At 35.8% G+C, this 20,329-nt stretch overlaps 1 long non-coding RNA gene across 1 annotated transcript in view; it reads left to right on the forward strand.

The window, feature by feature from the left end:
- LOC126377444 (uncharacterized) overlaps positions 1 to 20,125 on the forward strand; it is a 175,830-nt gene extending 155,705 nt beyond the window's left edge. The window contains exon 3 of the long non-coding RNA XR_007567858.1: positions 19,640 to 20,125. This is a non-coding gene — a long non-coding RNA (uncharacterized LOC126377444). The remainder of the gene's footprint in view (positions 1 to 19,639) is intronic.
- The last annotated feature ends 204 nt before the right edge of the window (positions 20,126 to 20,329 follow it).

Here is a 20,329-nt window from a genome sequence, read left to right on the forward strand (position 1 = left end):
TTGCTCATATGCAATCAACTTAATTCTGTCGGGTTATTGCCCTATATAAAATTAAGGAAAGGTTTTTTTAAATGTCTGCCTAGAATTTACGGTTTACATAAATTTTATACCTTCCGATTACCCATCCCTTTCTTTTTCAACGGATAAGAAAATGACAGGTATAACTTGAAATAAAATTAGATGGTGTGTACTGTCACGAGCATTGTATGTACATACTTTGGTACCATGTCACATTAACTTTTTTGACAAATTGAACTGTCTCACTAAATGTCAAATATGTTAGTGCGACAGAGTCCTAACGTGGGTACATTATATTGATCATGACTGTACAGGCAACATTGTGCAGGTAGGTAGATTGAAAACTACTTAAGTAACTTAGATTAAAACCTCGTTGCACGGTGGATTGTATATTTATAGGTATTTAAGACTAAACTTTACACTAGTTTGATCACCTTCACAATCGTTAATTACGTGCTAAATTAATTATCGACGCGAGTTCACGCTAGCTTGACCAGTCGTGAACTGATTTATTTATAAATAATTGCTTAAAAGGTATAATCACTGTCGCGGATATTATATGCTTTTGTAAACCTGAGGCTGTGAGGCTTACTAGGAAGTTCCAATAACGAGGTTATATATTGATGTACTATTTAAAGCAAATAAACTATGTATTTTGATTTTTTGAAACCTATAAAATACCATATTTCTGTACCGGGAGCTCGATTTAAATATACTTTGAGGGCTGATTTATACATTTTAATTACTCCCTTCTATTTTAATACTACTACTAAACACGGAATTACATAAATAGTTAACAAAAATAATGCTATTTACTGCACTCGTCAAAAAGCCCGCCCCTGACTAATCCGGGCGCGAAGGTGCCCATTACACTAGCCGCATTTCCTCGCTGTACAGCAATGGACAACCTTTGCGCCAAGAACAATCCGTCACGTACGTTTTAATTAATTACGAAACAATAAGTAAGATGTTTGACTACTTTTATTGATGACGTCACTGTTTTATATTCTCTTTAAAACGCCATTATAAATTAACCGTTTCGACATTTCGAAACAAGTTATTATTGCATTTGACTAGCTTAATTATTTCTTTGTTGTAATTTATATGTAAAAAAACAACCCAACGAAAATGTCGCTAAAATACCGGGTGTTAGTATCATAGTAACGAATACTGACGGAGATGATTCAGACCATGATTCTGAGTTTAATATCAAGTGGTATTTTCCGTCGCAAAATTCATATATTTTTTTACTTTTACGATAAAATATTTACTTGATATTAACTCTGAATAATAAACTGAATCATCCCCCTCAGTAGTTGTTATGTCACTTACAAGTAGATAGGGTGTAAGTGACATCGTAACAAACCAAACAGACCATGATTCTGAGTTTATTTATTTATAAAGTTCAACCACATCACATATATTAAAACATTTTACATTTATAAGGTTACGGTATTAGTCTGAGTTGATATCAAGTGGATTTTCCTGTCAGAAAAATCATGAAAATTTTAGTATATTTTTAAAGTTATTTTCCGTTCCAAACTTTTGCGACGGAAAATTTCACTTGATATCAATTCGGAATCATAGCCTGAATCATCCCTCAAAGTTTTCGTTACGATGTCACTATCACCGTGTAAGTGTAAATATTTCATAAATCTGACTGTGAAATCCATTGATAGATAGATAGATAAAATACGTATACTTAATACTACTACTTACTTCTTTTTTTACTTTTTAATGTGTAATGTTTTGATTACACTACTTATTACTTTTAAGTACGTCATAATAAATCCCGAGATTAATATTACAATAATTGACATTACAAATAACAATAATAAAATATTTATTGCACAAAAGGAAAAAAGTAGATAGAAGGAAATTATGTCACAAAAGCGACCTTATTCCTATAGTAGCAATCTCCTCCAAGCAACGTTTAGATATAATCTATATAACCAGGATGAAAACAGTTATTTTTTGATTAATTTTGTTTAATGTGAAGTACTTTTTCTTTTTGCTATAACCCTCCCGGGCCGGGCTATATATAATAATATTTATAACAACTGTTTACCAATTATGGTATGCAATAAATACTTTGACTTTGAAATACAATAAAAGCGGAACGCCATTGTGTAGGTGACGAACCCAATTAGCATGGATTAGACAACAAATAAAACTTTCAATTTAATATTTCTTGTGTCGAAAACAAAATAAATTAATAAAACAAATTATTTAGGAGGAACAAAAAGCTTGTCTGAATTTCAAATTTCATTAATTATTTATTTGGACGTAAGGAAGCGAGGGAGGGCCTGGGAAAATGTAAATTGCCAAGCCAAAACTGGTCAAGTGTTAAAAAGAAGAGTATTTTGTTTCTCGTTTATTTTATTCATCATTTTGTGTATGCTATTATAAGTTGTATAAGTGTTCTGAATTCGTGGATATAATATTATAAGTGTTTGTGGATGCACGGAAGATAATTAAAATTCACAAATTACCACATATAACTATTTATTACGCACAGACACAGTACACGTTACATAACACAATTTAACCTTTACAAAATATCCCAGGGGTGGGATAATGAGCGACACGAGGTACGCAGGCGCGTGAAAGGAAACGACTGGCGATGCCAAGGCGCGACGCGCGACGCGGTGCGCGTCTTGCTTAAGTCTGCACATTCATGTTGCTACAATCACAACAATAGTCCAATTAATTCAAAAACGGAATAGAGATAAAGACGACCCAATAGATTGTGTGAAGAAGACCATGTGTGTGAAAGGTTCTTTAAAAAATAACACCCCTTCATCTGTTTCACTTCTTCGAAGTAGTTTAACAGCTCCCAATTAAGAGAAAAAAGGATGTTCCGAGCTTAAAATACCAGGGTTTAAGAATCATAATAGGAAACTCGCCCAAACTAAAAATACTTTTCTTTTTGCTGGTAATATTTTTATATTTGAAGAAGAATAAATTGTTAATAAGGAATATCTGATAGAGCTGGCTAATTAAGATACCTGGTAAAAGGACTAAGACGGAATTTGCGATATCTTACAGAATTTCCCTTAGCTTACAGAAATTACATCGTTTCTTGTTTCTGCTTACCCTTTCTTCGTGGAAATATTTATATTGAGTCGCGATATCTTTCGGAAATATTTCTAATTATAACATCAAACTACCTATTGAAAATGTTTTTTTGTGTCAAAGACAAACTATTTTTTCTGTTTGGATACAAATACAAATAAACTTTATTGCACCAAAATAAAAGGAAACATTTACAAAAGATGTTTTACTTTTACTTTAGATTTTTCTTTCTTTCTTTCTTTCTTTCTTTCTTTCTTTCTTTCTTTCTTTCTTTCTTTCTTTACTAGGTACATGGCAAATGGCGGTCTTGTCTCTTAAAGCGATTTCTTCCAGACAACCTAAATACAACGTACTTTTTAAAACCAATTATGCATTTGGGTTGTAGGTGAAATGTAATCCGTCTTTAGCATTAAGTATCAATACATACCCAATATTTTTTTTAAACAGTTCAACGTGATTTCGGTATTTTCATATTTGGTTCATAATTACATGAGAACACGTCTATTTTCATTGGTATAAGCCGAGACCACTAAATTCCACTTACTGTTTCTGGTATAGGACCTTGTCGTTTTGTTGTTGATGTGTAGTTGTTTTGTTTGCCATCGACACGATAATAAGAAGACCAAAATCTCCTGATCTTTTTTAAAACCATAAAATTTCAAATAAACTCGTAACTAATTGATTGTTCCATGGAGGTATTAACAGCTCTACATAAATCCTCGGTGTCTAAGAATAATAAGGCCAAAAGCTTAATATTTTTAATTTCGAGGGCCGTAACCGGCATGTCAGTTGACAAGAGAGGTTTTTACGTAAACATCGTTAATTCGTCCCCGGGGCGCCCGCGCCGTTTCCATTTAATTAAGACGTTCCCAGGGACATTTTACAAAACACCTATTTTGTACACAATGCGATAAGAACGCCTTTTGTAGGATTAATTTTTGTTTATCATCGGTCCCAATTCTGGGTGGACATAAAGAACATTTTATAATATTTTAGTTTATGTCATTGAATTAGGGTTATGTATACGTTTTTTTTTTCAATCAATCAATCAATCATTTATTTGCTAGAACACAAAGTTAAAGATCTTATTCTAAGTAAAACAGTGCATGTATTCAACCTGCAAGCAGGTGTGCAAATATTTATACATATACTTAATTATATTATAATTAAGACTTATTCCTATAGTTAAAGAATTCGTTGACACTATAAAAACCATTTCGTTAAATCATGCTTAAATTCTATCATATTTAATTCCTTTAAATTTTCAGGTAAATTGTTAAAAATTATGACACACATGTTGTTTACATTTTTTTTTATAAATATACGCACGACAAGGAGGCTGGTATAGTACGTTCGCGTATTGTCTTGTAAGTCTTGTACTTACTTCACTACATTTTTTGAAATAATGTTTTTGTGATTTTACAAAAATGCAGGCATTAAGTTTAACACGTTAAAACCCCTCACATGCAATGTTAGTTTTCGATAAACACATTGGAGTTTAAGTAAATATACACACTATAGAAAGAAAAGTTGTGCCCCAAGTATTGGAACATGCACGTATAAGTTTCAAATTTTATTTGCTAGGTAAACGCGATCCAATCTAGACCACATAGTCACTTACCATCCGGTGAGATTATGGTCAAAAGAGAGCTTATTTTACTAAAAAAAAAGTAATACTGTGCTACTCATAATAAGGCTAAAACAGGGGTATAACTAAAATTAGAAGTATTGGAACGGTCAAATCTATAATATAAAGATGAATTGCAAAATTATTTATTTATTTATTTAAAATGTGTTGGTAAGCGCATAACTCAACAACGCCTGGACCAATTTAGCCGATTCTTTTATCAAATGTTTGTTGAAGTCCAAAGATGGTTTTTACGGCGAAAAAAAATCGAATGTTACCTGGAAAAACAGCCCATATCTTTCTCCCATACAAAGTTTTCTAACTAAAACGTACAGTAAATTTGAGCTTTATTGTTATTTTATAAAGTTCATATTGCAAGCACTCAACGTTGTCTAAGCAATGTAGGTGTGTTCTTAACGTCAAAGAGTCAATTTGCGCTTTATTAACGCTATAGAAAGTTGAAATTCAATCATAAATATCTATCAACTTTTTGACAGGACGACGTCTGTCGGGTCCACTAGTTGACAATAAAAATAGTAAGCATCACCCACAAAACTTTCAGCACTTTTTTTGATCTATGTTATGATTTCCGTTAAGTACATACATGTATGATAAATAATTACAAAATGATCATGCACAAACATTAAAAAGAAAATACAAATAGAATGAGCACAATAGGCGGCCTTATTGCTAAGTAGCAATCTCTTCCAGGCAACACTTAAGTATAGGAGATATTTAATATTATGTAATTTAGCGGGATAGTGCAGCATGGGAATACTTGTACGTATGAAAATAAATACAAAGATAGATACACTTACCAGTAAATAATCTACATAATAATAATTGCTATAATAAATAAATCATCATCATCAGCCCATTAACGTCCCCACTGCTGAGGCACGGGCCTTCCCTATGGATGGATAGGGAGATCGGGCCTTACCATCACGTGCGCCCAGTGCGGATTGGTGGTTATTAACGACTGCTAATGCAGCCGGGACCAACGGCTTAACGTGCCTTCCGAAGCACGGAGGAGCTCGAGAAAAAAAAAAATTCTAAACTTTTTTTTTTGTGGTCACCCATCCTATGACCGGCCTTTGTAAAAGTGGCTTTACTTCAACAATCGCAGAGCGAGCGCTTTTACCGCTGCGCCACTGAGCTCCTCTCTAATGGCAAATGTTAAATACAACTAAATATATTAATATGAAATATATTAATACTATTTTAATTAAATAATAACATCTCTCTTCTATTCCGTGATCATATCCAACATTATTATTATTATTAATATTGTAATTTTGTACTTATTTATCTAATAAATTAATTAATATCGAGACAATCAAGACAAATTTAATTTTTGAATTTATGCTTAGTTGTTCTTCTGTCATAAGGGTTGTTGGATAGATTACCAACGTCATTAACCCTGGTGTCCGGGTTGTTATTGAGCCGCTAAAGGCCCCTGACATGACTCGTATAATGACTATTCATTTACATCCGTTAACATACCTTCCAAGACACGGATCGTCTTACTTTCCGACAATCGGGAGTTCAGCCTGTAATGATATTTTATGTGATATTTCCACACCGGGATTCGAACCCAGGAACTCGGGATCGTGTGCCCAACTTTTAACCACTGGACCATAGAGGCCGCCAAATGTTTCATTAATTTTCATATTTGTTTATGCATATATTTACGCATATTATATATGTTTATGGCCACTTTATCACGACCGAAGTGAACTATTACAATGCAAGTGAACTCAAATTGAATTTTTAATAAAGTGCATGGCAATTTTAGTGGCAAATTAGTTTGCAACAACTACGTTGCACTAAATATTACCACTAAAACCCAATTTGCTGGTAAAGCACCTGTAGGGAAAGTTTCCCTAATGAAGAGCGACTGGGAGCTGTAAAATTTTTAATTTAAAGCTATATGACTATCAGCTGACAACATACTGGCTTGGATGTCCACAAATATAGAATAGTTTTAACCCGTGCACTGAGGGACTTTGCAGGCTACCCTCCCATTTTTTTTTTGACGTGACTTATTGTAGTCACGTTCAGTAGTCAGTGTAGCTACGTTCCCCAAACTCAATATAGATGGCGTTGTACAGATTTAACGTGATAATTACCTATTTTACAAGTACGTACGGTCACGAGTACTAACATATAACATGACATGACATGACATGACATGACATGACATGACATGACATGACATGACATGACATGACATGACATGACATGACATGACATGACATGACATGACATGACATGACATGACATGACATGACATGACATGACATGACATGACAAATACTTTATTGCACAAACAGGAAAAAACAAAATACAAAACAAAAGAGAAATAGAATTAGTACAATATTTTTTATTAGCCTTATTGCCCTTGCCCTTTGATAGACTGGAATGGAAAATGCTACACCGACAAGAGCGTGGCTCTTAATTTGATGATGATGACAATAAGCGGCCGTATTGCTAAGTAGCAATCTCTTCCAGGCAACCTTTAAGTATAGGAGATATTGAATATTAAGTAATATAGCGGGATAGTGCAGCATGGGAATACTTGTGCATATAAAAATAAATACTAATATGTATACACTTTGAAACCACGTCACATTAAGTTTTTTTGACAAATTTAACTGTAAGTTATTAAATGTCAAATAATGATAGCGCGACAGGGTTCTAAAGTCGGTATTTTAGACGTACATTGACGAAATTGGAGATTTCCTTGGAAAAGGTTCAGTAAGATCTACTCGAAACCGGTGTGCGTGTATGAAACGATTGTTGAATGTGGAGGAGCAAGAGAAGTCTGACAGGATCGAAGTAAATGAAGTTCTATAGTCTCTGCTTACTTATTTATGAATTTTAATAAATAAAAATGTAATAAGCAAGATATTTTATCACGTATTTCTATGACTAATTACACGTAATTCTATAGTAATTTCGTGTTTTGACGTTTAGTAAAAAGTAGCTGATTTGACTAGTTACAAACTATTATTCCGAATAGTGATGTTTAGCAGATAGCCGTGGTCGGATGCCGGCCTAAGCAAACTTTTAGGACCTCCTCATGAATTCGGAAGAATTTCAGAGAAATATACATAATAATAATATATTTTATTGTTTCACACTTTAAGAGTGTTATTTTTCCGTACTTGGGTTTTAGTTATTAAACTTCTATTTTTATTCTAAAAGTCGCTTACAAAGTTGTTACTATAAGACGAAATATATCTGTCTAATCATCTACAAACGGTGTCATACAATAAATAGTAATACTACGTATAGAAGGGACACTAAGGCGATTCTCACACTGCCCCGCGTGGTGCAGCGTAGCGCGTGGATACGTGGGCTTCCGTTGCTTGTAAGTATCTCCGTTTGTATATGATAACTAAAACTGCCTCTTACTCAACTGAATCTTTTATTTTCGAAATATGAAACACTCTTACGTTCGAAACAGTAATGGCCACCGCCAATATGGCCGACAATGAAATTAGATCTATTACTTTTAAAAACTAAATACAATGAAACTTATTGAAATAATTAAAAGAATACATAACAAATAGTGCTATGAATTTACAATAATTAAGCAAATAATACAATTTTGTTTCTATTAACATAAAATAATTGATGCAAAAACGGAAGTGTAACAAAATGCATGCCGTTCTTTTATAATAATAATTTACTTCCTTTTAAAATATAATAAAATTAATTTCATAATATATAATAATCAATTTAAATAAATAATGTTAACTTCTATTTTCTAACATATAGAAAACACGCACAGTCACACCACAGAGGAAAAAAACACGCATCCACGCGCTACGCTGCATCATGCGGGGCAGTGTGAGAATCACCTAACAATCTGATGTGCCTCACTCCCCGACGGGGAGAAAAAAAGCGCGCGCGGATAATCTTTCTCACTCACACTCACAAACTGAGACAGTACACGGGGTTTTCGGCATAGAGTTTCCAGGCTGTGTGTCTAATGCTTAGCAGAACGATGTCACCAGACGTAAAACGTTCTTACAACTTTATTTCTGCTTTCCTACTAAGTTTAGTGTTGCAAAAAACTCAAGACATTTTCCACTCCAGTGAATTGTTAAACAAAGTAACTGTGCTCTTAGTCGAGATGTAAACATTGCGAAAGTATTTTCAGTTTAAAGTTTCTGATATTTTTAATGGAAATGTCATTTTAGTTTTAAAAGTTTATCGTGTTTCGTTGAAACTGTGGTTTAAATGGTTTGTTTTTATTTACTCGTGTAAACCCAGCAATTTCTTTTAAGCTAGTAGTTCCGTAACTTGTCCAAGAAATTCATACATTTTTATGACACACATCTATAAATCGTCAGAAATAATAATGACAAAATTAGAGCATCGTTCTTCAAAAATGCACTCTCTATAATTTAATAATAAGATCTTCTTCTTCTATCGTGTGGGTTGTGAGATGGATGACCAACCTCATCAACCCAGGGTTATTATCGAGCCTCCAAAGGCCCCTGGCGTGACTCAAATAACGGCTACGTACTTACACCAGTAAGTAGTAACCGGGACTCACTCGATCAAATACTGAGGGGGTGGTTCAGCTCATTATTCTGATTTAATATCAAGTGAAATTGTGCGACGGAAAATTACACTTGATATTAACTCGGAATCATGGAAACAAAAGTAAACCTTCCAAAGTCTTAGGCCTTTATAATCTTCAGTATTCCTTTCACATAAGCTCACAAATCAAAAGTGTTTTCCGACCTAGCAATAGATATTCTTGATTCTTCTCACGCATGCACTTTGGGGAATACACGTACTTACCGAATCAGATGTATCTGCTTCTTTGGTATTTGTATAGTATAAACAGCGTTATGTATTACATCCCCAGACATCTGCTCGTATGCAACGTGAGGTGTATAGAATTTGGACGGGTAATACGAGCACTGCTTTACGGGCAAGTGTTCGCCAATCATCAGAGAACATGTAGAATAACCACGTAATCGCCTTTTTAAAACATGACATTTGGATGTTATTAATGTTTTTTCTTTTGTTTTGGTTTTCCCCGAAGGGTAAGGCAGAGAGAACTGTGCCCATACAGCCATGTCTTACGTATTTATATCTTGATGATTAATGAAATGATGAAAGGTGATGACGATGAATGAAGAAACCTAAGCAGATTCCTACTCCGCACCCCAAACGAATTAGCTTAAAAAGCCGGCATAAAATTTCGAGTTATGAAGCGGCTTGTTCGCACGAAGCGAAAATACATAGATACACTTTGTTTATTGAATATTCCGATATAATAACACTGTCGCGAATATTTTTCGACTAACTTAATGCGACCATTAACCACAAAACACCAGTTATTTAGATCATTCAATGACGAAAGCAACTGTCCCGTTCCCACCAAAAAGTCTGCTATTTTTGTTAACTAAACCTAGCTATAGACAACCTAGTTAGATTCTATGTTAATTTAATTAAACCACAAATCTAAGTTGTTACCCGGAATGAAAGTAATTGAAAGAATTCGAGATTTTGTTTCAGAAAATCACATCAGAATATGATTTTTAAAAAGGCGCTTAAGTGGTTTTTCAATATAAGGCAACCTTGGAAAGTCAAAGTTAGACGCTTGAGGCATGCAGGTACCTTAGTTAACTTAAAGCGTAGTTGCAAATTCCCACGGAAACGAGAGTTAGCGGGAAAAAAAATTGTATGAAAAAATCTAAACTGCATAAGTTAGATGCTTGAAATTTGATATGCACTCCCACACATACAAAGATCTCTCTTTTATAACACACCACGCGGACGAAGTTGCGGGCAAAAGCTAAAAATCCGTGATAGTCATGTTCGGAGGACGCGTAACTTACATCATACTTTCACTGGTTCGAATCCCGGCTCGAACTCTATACCACTGAATTAAACTTCAATGTATGTATGCAAACATGTATTCAATGTTTGAATGGCAATAGGCTCGCCCCCTATTACATGGGACTTAAACATAGCTTGCGTGGAGTGGGTGTATTGTACCTACCAATGTGGGAATGCAAAGGTTTGGAGCGGGAAAGTATGAGAGTGAGATGGAAAGAGGAAAGAGGAAGTAATTGATTAATTAACACGGTGAATACACCGGTGGTAATTACTTCAATAAATATATTGAAGACGAAAAAGTCCCGACACCTACATCTCTGCCTACCCTTTCGTATATTCTCAAACCACGCGAATCGTGTTGTGAAAACGTCTGAATATTTTGATTTTATCTCTATTTTATTCCGTCTATCCTATCTGATTTTTCAGATACTACTCTATGTAACACACTCTCAGAAGCTCAAGGCTTTTCTCACCGAAGAATGCAATAAAAAAGCATGATTATTAGCATGGAAACGTTGTTTAATACAGACAGACGCATCATTATGCAAAAATATGTTCATAAAGGTACCGTTTCTTATTTATGAGCGGCTAAAACCAAAAATTGTGCCGAGACCGAGTATAACGGAAGAGGAACAGAGAACTTTTTATAATAAAAATATTCAATCACCAAGTTCCAAAGTTTCGCTCTAAAGATTGTTCGAAGTTAATAAAATGTAGATGAAGAAAATAAGGGGAACTTTTGGCGGGATCTCCTGCAAGGTCTATTTTGACACTTTTATAATGCAAATGTTAGAAAATCACAGATCTTATACCTTCAAGTTTAAGGATCGCTTTGGAATTCCAAATTACTTATTGGTAATGATGGTTTTCCGCTCGATAGATCGTGAATTAAGTCGTCGAATTGTATTTAGGTGTGAATTTAATTATTTAAACGGTTCACTCGGAAGTTACTTGCCTGTCTTGAAAATTAAATCTTACCCTTTTAGAATAAGAGGATCATAATTTAACGGTTAGATAAATAAGTTAAGACAGAGTGACATCAAATAGACTAATGAATAAACACGAGAGAGTTACTTAAAGCATGCTCTGGACACTTCATGCAAAACACCTTGTTGTACACAGACACTACACATTGACGTGATGCCGCCTCTGTATGTGTGACGTCTGATGCCACAATAGGGTTGTTTCCAACTAGTCAAATCAGTTACATTTTACTAAACGTCAAAACACGAAAAAACTATGGAATTTGCATGATAAAGCAACTTGTGACGTCATAGAAAAAGTGACAAAATGTCGAACTTATTATTACATTTTCCTTTATTCTTCTTCTATCGTGTGGGTTGTGAGGTGGAGTACCAACCTCATCAACCCTCGGGTCAGGGTTACTATTGAGCCGCCAAAGGCCCCTGACATGGTTCATGTAACTACTCCTTACTTACATCAGTAAGTAGTAACCGGGACCAACGGCTTAACGTGCCTTCCGAAGCACGGATCATCTCACTTTTTGGACAATCAGGTGATCGGTCTGTAATGTCCTAACCAAACTAGAGATCGCAAAATGTTTTTTTTTCCTTTATTAAAGTACATCATCATCATCAGCCCATTAACGTCCCCACTGCTGGAGAATGGGCCTTCCCTATGGATGGATAGGGAGATCGGGCCTTAAACCATCACGCCATTAAAATACATAAATACGTTAAATAGAAAAAAAAAAAAGTTTTGTTTTTCACCTTTATATCTGTCTTTATTTAATACTTAATCAGAATTTCATAATTTAATTTTTACCTAGGAAACTACCCAATTGAAGACTAAAGTAAGACTGAGGGGAAGTAAGGTAAATCTAACTCAGCCGCTTGTCAGAGTTGCCGTTCTATACGTGAAATGAAATGAAAACAACAAATTTCTCTACAAGTTGCTTGTTACTAGTTGTTATTTGTTGCTTTCACTGCCTGAAAGCATTAGGAAAGCTTCGTCATTGGAGTCCTTTAAAGGGCAAATCAAGACGCATTTCCTTACTACTATGACCTCTTCATCTTCATAATCTATCTACTCCTTTTCTTCTATAGTATTTGTAGTAGTTTGAGTATTGATATTTATTTATTATAACGATTATCTGTATATTGTCTTAACAAAATCTGCCTACTTATAGCGGTAGTACAATGGTTTATACTTGATGGGTTGATGGGGTTGGTAATCCATCTCACAACCCACACGATAGAAGAACAAAAATAATGGTTAATAGTTAAAACCTTTGATGTATAGCGTGTTGCTGTGGTTGACCTCATAGGCTAAAAACATTCGTTTCGGCTTGACGAGGGCGGGTACTTGTCCGATCCAAGTCAGACTTTTTCAACTTAATTTTCCTTTTTCTGTCGTTGTGACGTATTTTGTTTCAGCCAGCTTGAATGAAAACACATCGAAAACAAGCCTCTAATCTGGCATTACAGCTATAATGTGTAGGTATGGTGTCATTTGTCACACAGCGCTATGTGGTGGCTGATTAGCCCGTACGTCAGTGAGATCTACAATCGTTTGTCGTTGGCAATAGTTCGCTCCATCTAGTCTAGTCTAGCCTACGAGATCCCACTGCTGGGCAAAGGCCTTCCTCTTTCGCGGTCCTGTGCGTACTCCGGCCAGTCTCTCCGGCAAGCGTCCAAGTCGTCACGCCATCTCTTTCGAGGTCTACCACAACGCCTGTACCCGTCATGAGGCACCCAATGCGTGACGATCCGTGCCCACCGCTCAGGGTGCATGCGACAAACATGTCCGACCCAATCCCATTTGAGTTTTGAGTTGCTCCATAGCTTTACTTCATCTATCCATACTAATATTAGAAATGGAAAAATGTATGTGTGCCTGTCTGTTTGTGTCTCCGTCTATCACGGCAAAACAGAGCGACGAATTGACGTGTTTTTTTTTAAATAGATATAGTTGAATGAATGAAGAGTGATATTGACTACTTTTTGTCTCTTTCTAACTCCCCACTTCTCTAGAATGGGGGATGGAATTTTGCATGGAGCATTCCGTAATTTTCAAGGTAGAAAGGAAAATATTGGTATGCGGACTATTTGTGACTAACAAAAAAATCGTGCAAATTTTTTTTTAGAAATCGATTCCTAATCCCTGCTAAAGGGTGAAATTTTATAAGGGACTTTTCGCAGTTTTCATGGTAGGATGCTAAAAATTGTTACATTAGGAAAGGGGAACCGTGTTATTCGGAATTTAATGCGAAAAAACGGAAACATATGTTTCAGTATTTTTTGGGGCACAGCTGAAAATCCGCGTTGCGGCACTCCCTCAATGTCGGAGTGCCACAATATTTTGCTGAGCTGATGTCCCTCTTTAGAGATAAGGTTTAAATTTACTATTTTGTTCATTACTCTATTCTGTGTACCTACCTACCTATTTTTAAAATAAATAATAATCTTTCTTCTTAATAAGCTAGTTGTCGCCGATAGGAAACCTTATTAATATGTTTTACTTTTTACTTGTTTTTTTTTATTCTTATATATGTCACCGCAAAATTGTAAATAACGAATCTCGCGAGATTGTGAACTGTCGAAAAATTGTGAAACGTAATATACTGCTTACAATTTAACGTATTATTATTCGTCAGATTATAATCTATCGAAGTAAAACTGTTAAATCACAATCTTACAATTGTCAAATTGTCAACTGTCCGACGGCTGTCCCTGATTGGTCGGCCTTACAGTAGACCGTTCTGTGTCCATAGAGTTAGGAATAAAACACAGGTGTCAGTCAAATAAAATAAATGCTCTTCAAGATTGTGAAATCAAGTACGTATTTATTAATTATTTAGTAAGTAATCAATAATTCTGACATCACATGGTAAGAAAAAATGTATCAAAATTAAAAAATCTGAAACGTATCATTCAGTATACTTTTCGTGTGTAAGATATAATAAGAGATAGATTATAATCTAACGTTATTTACAATTTTACGGTGACATATATACTTACATAATTATACATATTTGAATTTGGATATTCTTTTGTTTTTACGTTTTGACATTACAGTTTATCTCAAAAACTCAAAACGAATGGTTTTATTTTTCACACTAATATGACATAAAACTGAAAGGTCGTTCACTGACTGACTCACTCATCACGAAATCTCAGAAACTACAAGTGCCAAGAGTCTCGACGGAAAATTCCACTTGATATTAACTCAGAATCATGGTCTGAATCATCCTCCTCGGTATTCGTTACGATGTTACTAAAACTCTGTATTAGTGTTTCGTCCGTGACTTCAGACGGATAAAGGGGTAGGGGAGAACCCACAAAAGTGTAGAAAGATACATGTGTGGAAGGTTTGAGTACTGTGATGACAACTGACAGAGATTGAGGATATAATGTTCTGCCATTCCCACTAAGAGTGCTATAAGAGCAGGAAGATGAATTCATCAAATTAAAATCAAATCAAATATACTTTATTGCACAGAACTTAATAATAAATTACTACTTACTTAATTTATTTAATCATCTGTGGACTTCGGTTTTCGCGGTAAGTTCGCCAAACTTATCCCCGCAAAGTTCTCTTAAGTTCGTCTTTTAATTTCGATGTAAGTATATAATGCCAATGAAGGACTATCCAGGGCACGTTCCTCGAAAACAATATAGATGGCGCTGTACAGTTTTTCCTTCGTTTAACCTAATCTCATGTATAACAGACATACGCATTTTTATCTTTGTTTTTGGGTATGAATGATGATCCTTTTTATTACGCCCAGGCACAATCACATTTTCCACCCGTTTTTATTCTGATCAAAATAAAGACAAGCAATATAGGCAGCAATTTAATTCTATACATAATGTAATCCAAATATCAAGCAACAATTATTTTTGTATATGCTTCTGCCTGGGAATAATTATGTATTTACCCGAGTAATGGGAAAATAGGTAATTATCACGTTAAAGCTATACTGTTTAGGTGAACGTAGCCTCGAAAGCCATTCATCATCATCCAGATTTGTCCAACGTTTTGAATTTAGTGTTCCACAAGATAATATTTTTTTAATATTTATAACCCACACGAATTGACAATCCCTGATAACCCCTTATGACATGGCTATGTGCTGTCAACTTAATTATAATTATAGGGTTATTATTATACGCCAACGTTACGTTCCTCAGCGTATTTTAAAACTTACATTCCATAACTTTATAATCTGTCTTGACCCCTCTCTTTCATTTTCGTAGGATGCGACAGGTATCTATATATATATAGAAGGAGAAACTGACTGACTGACATATCAACGCACAGCCTAAACGGCTAAACGTAGGCACTTGAAATTTGGAAGGGACGTAGCTTAGGTACCGTAGAGGTGCACTAAGAAAGGAATTCCCGGAATTCCCACGGGAACGGGAATTAGCGGGAAAATCCTTTTATATGAAAAATCTAAACCGCTAAGTTAGACGCTTGAAATTTGGCATGCAGGTACCTTAGTTAACTTAAAGCTTAGTTGCAACAGGATATTGCAAAATTCCCACGGAAACGGGAGTTAGCGGGAAAAAACATTTGTATGAAAAAATCGAAACCGCGTAAGATATGTTTTCAATCTAGCATGCATGCATACCTTAGTAAATATAGAGTTTAGTTATGGCTGTATTTTGAAAAATGGGAGTTAGCGGGAAAAAAAAATTGTATGAAAAAAAATCTAAACTGCATAAGTTAGATGCTTGAAATTTGATATGCACTCCCACACACACAAAGATCTCTCTTTTATAACACGCCACGCGGACGAAGTCGCGGGCAAAAGCTAGTGTATGTATAAGACTGACAATAAACAATATACATTGTGTTGGAATGTCTTACAAAATAAATAGATCACAAATTACAATTTAGGAATCACACTGTAGGGATATAAATGGCTACTTAAAAATATCAGAATCATGCGAGATTAATACATGGCATTTAGAATAGATATTATAATTATGTAAGTATTACTTCAATGTCAACAATATAAAAAACATAAAATATAAACAAAAATACAGCAATGTCCATATGAAACAATGTGAAAATAGAAATAATAAATGACAATAAAAACAAAAAATAAATAGGATATCAATCAACACTTAAAAAATCGACAATGTCAGACCGTAGTTGTGAGTATAATGTACTATTATTGGCAATTAATTTAAGCTGTTTTATCGTTTTTAAATTCTCCAAGATAGATGACTACTTACTTTGAGAGTCCCCCAAATCACGCCCAATACCCTACTAACTGAGATGGAATGTTATTACGTCCACTATACATTACGCAACACTACATCCATGATACTCAGTGATTAATTAATGTTCGTTGGCTAATTAGACACCTGCCAGAGGTCCCAGGTTCGATCTTAGAACAGACAACTTTATTACGTTAGTAACCTGATTATTGCTTCATTGTATTAGTGGCCAGGGAACCATCTAGAGGGTATTGAATTATGAAGATAGGTTTGTTGCCAGTTTTGAGCGACGGTTATGGTTGGGGAAAATGTTTTTGTGGGTAATACAGTTAGGCAACGGTTGCAGAGGAGATGGAAGCCATCGGTACTGCAATGCAGGACGGAAGGGGCTAGTCACAGGGACTGTAACCTGGAACCTGTCAGAGGGCTGCAGTAACTGTCAGTACTATTCAGAGGCGGAGGTACGGCTTTGAAATAGACTACTCTGGGCGCCATCCCACTTACGTCAGACTGAGTACTGCGGAAGGAAAGAGGGAAACCAATGCTCTATTGTTCCCTAGAAAAGTAGCATGGAGACTGCTACACCGACAAGACCATTGCTCTTAAATTAGTGATGACGACAGTTAGACAAACTTTCAACTACTAATTCTAGAAGTCACCAGAAAATTACTTTCATCTCTCTTGGTACTTTACCTATTCATCTCAAGTGGGAAGTTAAGCCAATAACCTCGACTTTCCTGGTGTCAGGGTTACTATTGAGCTGCCAAAAGCCGCTGACATGCCACATGTAACGATTAAATATTTACAATACTTTCTGATTTTGAGGGTAGCCAGAACTGTCTGCTGAACGTGCCCTCCAAGAAGAACCGCGGCTCATTGTTCAAAAAACCCCTGAAGTCCAAAATGGCCGTAAGCTGTTAAGGAGAAAAGAAGCACGCGTGTGTTGTGCGTTTCGCTCGCACCTACGTGTTTAGTTGCATATGGCAAGAATATTTTTTTTTTTTTGTAAGAAGTGTCCGGGCTGTACCAATATAAGGACCAAAGGTATAATAGATAACGATATGTAGGTAATTGACGCGATGGTCATTAATACCTCTTCATTACAATCGGACTCCCTAGTAATAATAACTTGATTATAAATAAACAGAAACGAGGGTGACACATCGAATTAACTACGACTGGGACTTGTCAATAGCAGCCGTATCCAAATATATCAGAAATTTTAAGCACCAACTTTGGTTTTAATTAAAATTTCACCATCCCAAGTATGTTGTTGAAGTGAAACAATTCGTGTGATTCCAAACATTGTCAAGGGTGCTCAATGTTTGATAATATTATAATATAATATTTTATATTAATATTAATTTTATTTCGTGATCATTGAGATCAAAATGGGCAAATTCCCGCCAGTAAAAAGGTGAAAAAGTTTTGTTAAATGAGTTTTATTACGTAGAATTTAGGCAGATAAGATCAGAGCACAAAAAAATTGACAATTTGAAAAAAAAGAAGCAGCCAATGTTCTAATAAAGAGTTTTTACAAGAGCACAGGAACAGCGCACCACATCGTAAAGCACAGTCATATTATTATCTCATACACCAAGGGTGTGGAGTAAACTTCAGCATCGCCTATGTAGTATCGCATATCATCATCATATTCCTAGCGTTTTCCTGTTTTCCACAGGGTCCGCTTACCTAACCTGAAGATTTGACTGATCCGGTTTTTATAGAAGCGATAAAATATATAAATACAGACAAGGTATAAAATTTGCTAGGGCGAAATTATTTCAAAATCAAAGGAAAAACGTTGCAGACTTTTGCTTTGTGTTGTAACGAAGCATTTCGGACCAACGAGCCTTGTAGCGACATCTTGTGGTTTCTGACGATATAACGTTGTTTTTATATTTTACCCGCAGGAAATCACAGATGGCGCTGCAGGGTTATCGATGGGCCCGAATATTTTTAATTATTTTATTTTCTTCAAAATTTGGTATATTAAAATTATCTGCAACATTTATTTTTGATATATTATAATTATATTGTTTAAATTTTGGGATCAAACAAGTCGATCGATTGTTGTCGTTGATTCGGCGAATTTATGGTTTGGTAGATTTTATTTTGGTTGGCAACATTGTTGGTTCGTGTGTCAGACTGACAGCTGGCTGAGCTGAGAGACAGGTTTTGGAAAGTGGGGACGTCGCGAGAGCGCCGGAGACTCCACTGCCGTAACTATAATGTGGGCAAATTAAAAGCCACGATTTATCGGCGACATCAAGAGCCGATGTCTCAATTTAAATAAACAACTTAACCGAGATGGTGAGTCCTCGCAATTCTTCGTGCATATTTTTGCACCAACTTTGTGATAACCTCGAGGTCCTTGTTTTCAGCAACATCACTGAAATCCCATCGCCGAAGGTCCAGTGGGTGGGTTTAGGTTTTATCCGAGCGATGCCCAACTATCCCGGATGAACCTGTAAGTTATTTTCTTTGTTTTACACTCGTGAGTTGCCTTGCCACGCTGTCAGCTGAACCACATGCTAATCATTGCCATTCCTTGTTGCAGATGGGGTTGTTTTTTCTTTAAGTTTTTAACGTTTTAAAGTTTTAACGTTTTTGCAAGTTTTTAACGTCTAACGTTTTGCTAGTTTAATGTAAGAAGAAGTTTATGATTGGATCAGATGATTTTAACAATGTTTTGTGAATGAAGATTCCTACTGTTTTCTTCTGCGTTTGCAAGTTATTTCAAGCTTCATTACGGCGGAGCTTGCCTTGGTTGTTTGCACTTCGAAGCTTTCCTTTGTGCGGCGCGCATGTGGATGTGCCGCGCCTCTTCTTTTGTCAACACTCCGGATAAGGCCCGGTGAAGGACTGCGAGGTTGACCGGTGGACGTGCAGCCCGCCAGCTGCGTAACAGTTGGCCCGCTGCGCCGCCATCGTCCAGCACGCCCTGGCCTGAGCCGGCCTCAACTCATCACCTGTGCGGTATTCCGGAACGCCTCAGGTAGGCCTGATAGTCGGAGGTCCTCGAGTAAGTGAGGTGCCTACAGGTGTACGGACAGTGTTTTAAACATAGTGATATCCCATGGTTGTTACGGAGTGACAATTAACCTGACGGACCAAAGCGCGACCTGTCTCCCTCCATAGGGTTTTTACCTGCCCATGGTTGTACTTTAATAATTATAACTGTAAAATATACATTGTACAAATTCAAGGGAGTTTTCTTTGTCTCATGCTCACCGGTCTATAACATCTAGCTGTGCCCTTCAGGTAAACACCACTTTATAAATTTCTGAAACATATCAGTATTTTAACACCATTTCCTATTTACCTACCTTCTCCGTTAGGTAGCAAAAGATTTCCGTTTCAGTGTGTTAAGCATTGCGATGCGTATCATCATCGGATCATCATCTGGTCTCATAATTTGTTTGAAAGGTATATCAGTCGAGTGTTCTTAGCTATGTTTGGTGGCAATCGGTTCAGGTCTTCAAGGTCATCAGGTCGTTTGTTAAGTGTGATAGGAATGTTACACGCTCAGTTTGCTTGCAAGCATATGTGG

This window comes from Pectinophora gossypiella, chromosome 23, assembly GCF_024362695.1.
Source record: "Pectinophora gossypiella chromosome 23, ilPecGoss1.1, whole genome shotgun sequence".
Classification (NCBI taxonomy): Eukaryota; Metazoa; Arthropoda; class Insecta; order Lepidoptera; family Gelechiidae; genus Pectinophora; species Pectinophora gossypiella.